Genomic DNA, 10,368 nt, shown 5'->3' on the forward strand with positions numbered 1-10,368 from the left:
GTCGCCGGCCACTGAACGGCAACTCAAGGCAGCTCATGAAAGGGCACGACGGCTGCCGACCAGCCCCATGCAGCCTACCAGCAACTCACGGCAGCCCAGCTCCAGGTCGAGCTGTTGTTCACCATCTTAGCTGTAGAGGGCACAGTGTCACTGGCCCTCATGTGGGATCCAAACCCGGGCCCTGTTTCTCAGAGCTGGCGTCCCAAGCCAACTCCTAACCAAAGCACCACTCAGCCCGCCCAGGACAGACTCTCTTGATTCCTAACATTTGAAACTGCTTTTTTATTCATGATGTTGTAATGCTCTTTATGTTTACATATTACTACATTTATCATGTAAACTTATTTAGAATTATCTTTTCTTTCATGGCTTCTTTTGCTGCCCACACATACCAGAGAGCAATTTTTACTTGCACTTTAAATGGATGTCAGTCACATATGTATAATTGCCAAGCATGGGTCCCAGAAAGAGCAGCTCATCATGCTCTATTTGATTTCAGAATGTCAGCTGCCTGTTACTGCTGACTTTGGGTAATTGGCAAATATGACTGGAATCAGCGATGGTAGCGGCCTGTCACTGCTTTAGTAACATATCCGTGTACAAAAACAGAGCTAGGTTGATTCTAGAAAGGTTTGTATCTCTATGGAAGGGAACTACTATTTGGCAAAAGTGAACAAACTTCTATTTGGCCAGTAATAAAAGGAGCTGCATGTGAAAACCTGATTTAACAGGCACCAGTTTTCTGATTTATTATAGTGATGTGTTAGCACCATTTCTTAGATTGGTATTGCAGAGAGATGCCCAGTCTTTTATCAGACACATGTATTACAAATATTTTCTCCAGTCTGTGGCTTGACAGACCTTACTGCCTTCTAGCCTGACCCTTTGTGAGACTCTCAGTTCAGGCTTCTGCATGCGTTTCCAGTCAAGGATGGGAGAGAGTCCAATCGTTCTCCTCGAAACATAGGGTTGAGGCTGTCATTTCAATTACCAGGCATTCAAAACGTGCCTTCTCTGGATGCTGAGGACACGGGGATAAATAAAACCCAGTCCCTCCGCGACAAGAGCTCACTGTCAAGTGGGGAATTCGGCGTGTAAACAAATACCAGAAAAGAGACGACAAACCCCTTTGCCTTGAGAAATCCAGGAAGACCTCATACAAGAAAAAACATTTGAAAGGAGCCTTGAAGAATAAATAAAATTTCACCAACAGAACCATGAAGAAAGGGCATTCTGCTCTGAGGAAGCAGCATATGAAAACCCAGGGTGCAGAAAAGTTCACAGGCAGGGCAAGGAACAGCTAACGTAATGTTTTTTCAACTATAATCTAAAGGACGCCTACACCGGAACCACCTGGATACTTGCTAAAACAGAGTTTTCTGTGTCCCACCATGTGCTAGAGCAGTGGTTCTCAACCTGTGGGTAGTTACCCCTTTGGGGGTTGAACAACCCTTTCACAGGGGTCGCCTAAGACCATCGGAAAACAAAAAGATACTTACATTATGATCCATAACAGTAGCAAAATTACGGTTATAGAGTAGCAACAAAAATAATTTTATGGTTGGGGGTCACCACAACATGAGGAACTGTTGAGAACCATTGTGCTAGATCATTATTTCTGGGGTTTGTGGCCTTGGGATCTTCATTTTTGGCACACTTTGCAGGTAATTCTGTTGCACGCAAAATTTGAGAAATGTTGCCTTAAAATAGTACTTAACACAGAAGGTAGAGTGGAGGGTGATGTAAGTTGGAGGCACCCAGCAAAAGGTTTATGTGATGTGTATTGAAGACTGGTCTCTGCGTTTTTTTGTGGAATATTAATCTTTTTAATCACACTGTGGTAGGTTATTACTATCTTGTCGTGAACGAGATTTGACTATCAAAGTAGCAGCCTTACACACATTTGTGTCTTTTCACAATGTCAGACTTTACTAGAATAAAGCCATGAATCTAGTCTTACTAACTGGGTTTACCTCATTCATTAACCGATGCTCTGGCCAGAGGACAGCCTCCAGTAGTTGAGGTAGAGCGGTTTCGCACAAGAGGATCACACAGGTTTGCAAGCAATAGGGTTAGGCAAGGCGAACAGTCTTGCACAAGATGGATGAGAGAAACTCTGGTGTTCAGCGAGTGTCCCTACAGCGCTGGGGTGCATAGCACCAGGCATCAGTCTAGGCTGGCGAGCCAGTCAGGAGGCGAAAAAGCACTCCATCTGGGATGATGAGTGCAGGTGTGGTTGTCAGCTTGTTGGTTGAGGCCTCAGCAATGAGCTGTCAGAGAGCTCTGGTTTTATGCTCAAGACTGGGTGTGGTGCCCCCATCTGCAATCTGATAAAGCTCATCTGCAGTCCGATAAAGACGTTCAGATGGTCCCACTCCATCCTGCATCTGGAGTTATCTGGTTAGGGAGTTCACTGGGTACACCTTTCACATGATGCTCTGGCACAACTGTTGCTTTGTGACTGACATAACTATCAGTATTATAAGAGTCTGTTTTGTGTTCATAATTAATGCTCTATACATATCTCCATGTTATATGTGAATAGATGGAGACTCAGGAAGGTAAAAACAACTTTCCAAAAGTCACATAACTGGTAGACCCATGATTTGAATCCAGGTATGCCTGAACCCAGTGACCGTTCTTTTAGCCATTTAGCTGCATTTAGGCCACTTGCCTTCATATATTTGTGCTGGCCTGACTCCCCTTTCTTCCTACACCCTCCTTGTAAACAAGGAGTCTCTCAGTTGGATGCAATGACTTGGATAAAATTAGATCACGCCTTCAGAAATCCATTCTTGCTGGGGGTCGAGGCCAGCCCCAACCTTTTGTGCTCCTGACTGGTGATTCAGGGTCCCAGTGGTGAGACCAACTCCAATGCTATAACAAATTTAATTAAACTAGCCTTATTTTGGAATCAAGAATAGTCTTTCTTTCAGATTATCTTTAATCAAAAGTAGGGCGAGTGAGTAGAAAGAGAAATTTTCTGTTTTAATGGACTGACAATTAAGTTCGTGAACTCATCCTAGAAAAAGCACTACATACCTCATTGCTGAAGATCCCTACGGTCACCTTGGAAGTACTTGGAAGTACCTTGTTCATTGGTAGCAAGATGAAGATTTGATTCTGACATTCAAAATTTTTAGAGAATTGTTCAGTGCTATTGCTGTCCATGGCATGTTTCTAGTTACCTAGTGTTGCTTTGCCTAATATTAGACAACAGTATAGTGCTATAGGTCATAATTTCAATTATTCTTAAAAACATTAACAATTCTAAATGCTTCTTTAATTTGGATCTAGCATCTTCTGAGCCAGCAATTTTCAGTTTGGAATTCACATCACTTACCTGTGGAGATTTATTAACATGTAGATGTTTAGGATGTACTCTAGACTTACAGAACCTTTTTATTAGATATTCTTGGTATGTTCTTGTATATTCCAGCTGCCGGCCAGCCCCACTGCAGCCTATGTGGCCGCCGGTGACTCCCGACAGCCCAGCTCCAGGTCAAGGTGTTATTCACCATCTTAGCTGTAGAGGGCGCAGCGTCACTGACCCTCATATGTGGGATCCGAACCCGGGCCCTGCTGCTCAGAGCTGGCGTCCCAAGCCAACTCCTAACCAACGCACCACTTGGCCAGCTCCGCATTATTCTTATAATAAACTATTATCAGATCTTCCACTATTGAAAATTATCAGTAACAAGTTAACTACAAGTTAACCATTTTAAGTCTTTTGTCATCTACAGATAGTTTTTTACTTTACTGTGATGCTCTCCTGAAGGCTTTGCAATCAGCTAGCTACAGGTCAGAGTGCTTCATTTACAACATAGGACTGACTCAGAGCCCCATAAAAAAGGACTACATTAAGTACTTTTAGGTACAGAGTACTGATGGCATCACTTAAACAACTTGAAGATCATACCAGAGGATTGAGTCAGGATTTGAGAAACAGATGGGTTCATGATACTGCTAACTCCAGATTGAACAGAACAAGATTTAATTATGAATAAGCTGATGGGTGAGAAATGACTGTGTTTTTTTGGGTATATGGTTGTTCTAGTATTCTATTTTTTGAATATTAGAAAGCCCTTTCTTTTTCTTCTTAAGATGTCTATATCTGGTAATTTAGTAGATGGCTTTCGTACACTGAAATGAAGCATTTGTCTGATTCCTCCAGAATTCAGAAACGCTTGTTGAGTATTTTTGTTTTCATAGCAATATTTTTGCATAGGTTCAATAAGAATCTGTCCTTGTTACCATGACATAATTGAAAATGTGGGTTATACAACCAAGATTTTGCCTGGAATATCATATTGGAGAACGATGCTCATTTAATTGGACATGACTAATCACTTTTAAGAAATTAAGGTTGGCATTATAGAGCCAATGCTTATAAGGCCCTCATGGGCAAACAGGACTGATCCTTGATTTAGAGATTCTCAGCCTTACAGGTGAGTAAGACAGGTGACTTCTTTGCAGGCCCATGAACCTTAGGATATTTGGGAAACATAAAAAAGAGAGGAATGTTCCCAAATTTATAGCTACTACAGGTTAAATATGGTAATGAGTTCTCAGCTTGATTCCCTAGCCTCAAGAGGCTTTTCTAAAAGTCCAGTAAGAAATGCCTTATGAAAATTTCCAGAAAGCAAATTTGAAATGGCCCATATAGTAAATTACCATTTTTGCTATACCTATCTAAATAACTATAACAAATTTAATTAAACTAACCTTATTTTGGAATCAAGAATAATCTTTCTTTCAGATTATCTTTAATCAAAAGTAGGACGAGTGAGTATAAAGAGAAATTTTCTGTTTTAATGGACTGACAATTAAGTTCGCGAACTCATCCTAGAAAAAGCACTACATACCTCATTGCTGAAGATCCCTACAGTCAACTTGGAAGTACTTCCCTTAGGAAGCTGTGCACCAACACTAGTGCCCAGTCTACCCTTCAAAGCAATTTTGGAACTCTTTTCCTGGAATGGCCATCAGAGCTGTTGATGTCCTGAATGTCATCAAAATGTCTTCCTTTCAATATTTCCTTTATCTTTGGGTAAAGAAAGAAGTTACTGGGGGCTAGATCAGGTGAGTAGGGAGGGTGTTCCAATACAGTTATATGTTTACTGGCTAAAACCTCCCTCACAGATGGTGCCATGTGAGCTGGTGCATTGTTGTGATGCAAGAGCCATGAATTGCTGGTGAAAAGTTCAGGCTGTCTAACTTTTTCACGCAGCCTTTTCAGCACTTCCAAATAGTAAATTTGGTTAACTGTTTGTCCAGTTGGTACAAATTCATAATGAGTAATCCCTCTGATATCAAAAACAGGTTAGCAACATTGTTGCAACCAGTTCTCAAACTTAGTTGTCAGACCTCGCTATGGCACACCTTTCCAGGTTCAGTTTCTAACTCTATTCATTGTCTTTGAGCTATTTTAGGTATCTTTTAAAATTGTTAGTAACTGATGCATATGCAAACTCTGTCTTATCTGGTAGCTATTTAATTGATTTACTCCTCAACTACAGAAATATCAGTTTGGGTACATACCTGTAAATTGGACTGGCTTCTATTACCTTTCCAAATTGTCAATCCTTAATCAGATTTTCAACCTTTCCAGTTTTCTTCAATATCTGACTATAATCTTTCAAATTAATGTTTCTAGGTTTTCTCCCTGCTGCCTGACTCAGTGTCACTGAGAACTGAAACCTAACTATCTAGGTCCCTATGGGGACTTGGTTGAACAAAGAGTATCAAATTCATTTCATCCATACTGAAATATTTATAGATGAGATGACAATGATACCTGGGATTAGCTTTAAAGGAATCTAATGGGAGTGAGCAGAGTGTGGGTAGAGGTGAAACAATATCAATTATATCTTGACAACTGTCAAAACTGTATTATGGATATATTGAGTTTATTATACTATTCTCTCAAATATTGGATATGTTTGAAGATATTGTAACAAAAAATGTAAAGCCTCGTATGTCCGACACTGAAATTATAATACTTTCCAGCCTTTCTCCTGAATCTAGTCATTCTCTAATACTTCTTGTCTCAGTAGATAACATTTTTTATTCTATGAACAGAGAATGGAAATGGAAGCTGTTTTTGAGATGGGTAGATAACATAAATTGTATTTAAGTTCTCTCTGGCTCTGCATTCATTAAAATTATGATTGAAGAATTTAGGGATGATTATTATTAAATGGTGATATACAAGATGGATTAAAGTCAAGAGAAATAAAAAGACACACGCCATTGTGACAAATAATTACCACTAGGGTGGAGCCTAAGAAGGAAATATTTAAGCCACACAAACTCTCCAAAGAGATCCCTATAAGAAGATTTGTAAGTAGATCTTACAAATCTTCTGTGATCTAGTCTCCTTGTGGCCAGGGAAGTATCACCTTCACCTCTGTCTTAGTGAACTCTGTAACTCATCTGCACATTTATTGATTCATTGACCTATTATGCCTGAAGCTCCATGTTCAAGGATGGAGGCATAGAGAAGGCAACTGTCCTCTGCCCTAGCCTGGTATGTAGACAACTGCTTAAACAGGGCAAAGGCCAGGTCACCACTAAGAGATTCTAGGTGGTTCTGAAATAAGCCTGCTTCAAGGTTTATCTGGTCTAGGGTAATCATATGTCCCTGTTTGCCCACGACAGGCTACGGTCTACTGCTAATTGCTAAGAAAGTCACCAAGCACTATCAAAGGTGTCCCCTTTGATAGTTCTAATAGTAAATTATCTGGCCACCCTTTCATCATCCCAAATTGATCTGAGAGAGTAAGACCCCACCTAACAAGTAGCGCCTTCTTCATGACAATAGTAGGGCAGCTAGCTCTAGGCCCTAGCAAGTCTTGGTCTAAGGCAAACCTCAGATTTGGCAACTATGAAATTACCCTGTTAAAAACTTCCAAGGAGGGCGGCCAGATAGCTCAGTTGGTAAGAACCTGAGCTCTGAAGAACAGTGTTGCCGGTTCAATTCCCACATGGCCAGTGATGCTGCCCCCTCTACAGCTAAGATTGTGAACAACGGCCTGACCTGGAGCTGGGCTGCCATGAGTGGCCCACAGCCAGCAAGCTGATTGCTGCTGTGAGCTGCTGAGAGTGGCTGGCCAACTGTTGGCAACCACCTGCCTCAGCCGGGAAGAGCACAATGATCATAATACCAACATGGGCCAGTGAGCGGCGTCCTCCACAACTAAGCTGAGAACAACAGTTCGGAGGTGGGGGGACATGGAGGAGCGGGGCGGGGGAAAAATAAAACTTTCAAGGAAACAAAGAATATCTTAGAATATTTCCATGTCTAACAAAGGCGATCAGAATGTGATTGGGGTCACATGGAGAGTGAGAGGGGCTATGTGGAGAGATGATGCTGTAGCAGGTCAACAAAGCTGTGTGAACAGAAGGATTCAGAGCTGAACCTCAGCAGGCATGGAGACAATGTGCTTCCACTCAGTGAAACCGTCAAGAGAATACTTTGACAAGCAGACATCAGTTTTGATAATTGCGGGTTTGACATACACAAGGGCATATACCAGTGAGACTATTTCAGTTTTTAAAATATTTAAATACTTTTATTCTGGTTGATAAATAGCCATAGCAACAAGAAGACTGGAAATTCCTTGTGGCTGCCCACCCCCTCCCCAGGCTGCTGGACCTTCCCCCAATCCAACACTGTACCTGGAGGTTTCCCATCTGGCCCAGCTGGGGGCCACCAGGAGCCTGGCCGACGGCTCTGTCTCTGTCTGTTCCAGTGGGTCAGGGCCCGTGTCATGCCGGTGGTAACTTAATATTGCAAATGCCATCCCTGCATCCATCCACAGCAGTTTAGGGTGGAGGCCTAGGATAGCTCAGAATATGAAAGAGAAAAAAGAAGATGCACAAACACAAAAAAGACCCTAAACCAGCAAAACTGCTTGTCAGATTCCCTCTGTGCTGTTTTCAGAACTGTGAGCAGCCTAACATGCTTGGGAACCATCATTTCCATCAGTCTCCAGACCTGGACCTGTCTCTTTCCATCACCCAGTCTCCCCAGTCCTAGATCTTTCTCTGATTATTCTCCAGAGGAGGTGTTATGGCCTTTGTCCCTGTATCCATCACTATAGTTTCCTCCCCTGTGTTGGACCTATGGCTGGTCATTGCTAACGAAGTACCATGGCACCGGATTTGGAGGTAGACATTGTAAATTGTCATGATTTCTCTGCCAAGCATACACTGGCATGGTAAGGCTGATGGACTAAACACACAGCATACAGCTGAAATGTTTACAACTAGGCACCAGGGGCACATGTGTAATATTGACATTCCCGAGAGCATAATAAAAAGTTAATTCTGCCCCTAGGTCACTGGCAAGATAGAAATAATCTGTAATACATTCATGCAAGCTTCAGGGCCAGTGCCTCTCTGCCCTGGGGCAGTTTAAGGAGAAAGGACCAGGGATTCTGACTTCCAGTATTGCTATTTGCCTGATAGAGGAGTCTGGACAAGTCACTTACTCATATAGTATGTCTGTTTCCTCGGCTGTCGAATGGGTATAGAAATATGGCCCAAACATCCTGAGAAGGTTGTTGGGGAGAGGGGTTCAAATGAAAGAAGGGATGAGGAAAGGCTTTTGGAAATCCAATTCTCTGCAAAGATGAGGGGTTGCTGTTAAATCATAAAGTTATAAGAACAGCAACCTTCACTTGCGGTAGATATATCCTGCGCCCCCCCAACTCAGGACCCCAGGACCTGTGAGTGCAAAGGTAAGAAAAAGCCAAGGTGGAAAGACCTCCACTGAGAACATGGGCTTGAAAATAATGTTTTACACATTAAGAACGTGGGCTTGAAAATAAGCATCTTTAAGACTTTAGACATAGAATTAAAAAACAATGCCTTGCACCAAGCGAACTGACCAAGAGAATTCCCCTTCACTCATATTATCTAAGGATTATTTGGTAATCAAACCCTAAAGTAATAAAAATTGGATGTTCCTAGCTATATTCTCTTTCATCCTACGATGCCATGAGATTTGTGTGCTTCTTTACATCCCTTTTTTTCCTCTCCAACATTTCTTCCCTTTCATCCTGTGAGGATGGGTCTGGCAGCCATGATCTGTGAGGCTGGAAGACAAAGCTTTTAGGAAAAGCGATTTTGCCTTTACCACCCAGAACCTTCTGTAAAGGTTTGCTTGGGCATGTCTCCACTGACCTCCAGGTGCCTCTGGGTGAAACATCTGTATTCAAGGGTTCAGGCTCCAGAGATACTACAGCTCACTGTGTTATCTTAGGTAGGTTACTTCCATCTCTGGGCCTTGGCTCTTTTCACCTGGAAAGACAAATGATTGCTGTTTCTTTGTGTTACCAAGGGTCTTTCTAAGGGAGCTCTAGCTTAGCATAACACCCTGGGTGTTGAGGGCTCCACTTAATATATTAATATTATAATACCCTGAGTATTTCAGGAAGCACAGGCAGGATTAAAGCCAACGGTTGGTTTCCATCACAAAAGAAGCCATTCCCTGGAGGGGCAATGAAATGTCCATTAGTGGGCTTCTCTCCTTCCACCAGAGGTCACCACTCCCCACCCAAGAGCCTCTGGTCCTTGGAGTCCTGACATCAAAGCCCTGCCTGGCCATTAGTGTGAAGAAAGAAATCTGTCCTAAATGGGCTTTCAAACACCATGCATTTACTGAAAAAATTGCAGGATATATGAATGACCATCCCATCAGTTCACCCCCCCCATGCCGGCATGGGCCTTAAATAATATTGAATCTTACCTGTACATACTTAAAAAAATATTCATTTCCTATGAACCTTCTAACTTATTTTCCTACTGACCCTCATGCCCTAGGAGAGCAGCTTCATGCTTTTTACTTTTTTTTTTGTCAGTTACCCAAGCAGGCAGCATGGGGAAAGAGGATTTAAAGGTAAAGAGGGAGAAAGTTTGTCTTTTCTTGCTGGGTTGTTCTTTTCACTCAGTGGTTTCTTTCAATCCCAATTTCCTCTTAAATGTATTAGACCCACTTCCTCCAAGCTCAGACCTTCAGTCTCCCATGCCAACACAGCTTCTTCACAGGATCTCAGGCTGTTTCTTGGAGCTATTAGAGAAACCCCCACCCAACCCTGCTTTTAACAGGTGAGGGAACCCACAATGCAGGGGGATTGAATGGTGCTGAAGATTAAACAGTGACTAAATTCAGGCCAAGTCCCTTGTCATTGTGGGCAAAACTTCACAGTCCCCTTGAAAGCCGCACACTGAGAAACAGTTTGCTGGGTAAAATGACCTTTATAAGCAATTCCCCCAAAGACATTGGACTGCCTCTTAAAAAAAAAGAAAAAGAGAAAAAAAAAAAAGAAAGGAAGGAGGGAAAGAGGGAGGGAGGGAGGGAGG

Source organism: Hipposideros armiger, unplaced genomic scaffold, assembly GCF_001890085.2.
Source record: "Hipposideros armiger isolate ML-2016 unplaced genomic scaffold, ASM189008v1 scaffold_946, whole genome shotgun sequence".
NCBI classification, from domain to species: domain Eukaryota; kingdom Metazoa; phylum Chordata; class Mammalia; order Chiroptera; family Hipposideridae; genus Hipposideros; species Hipposideros armiger.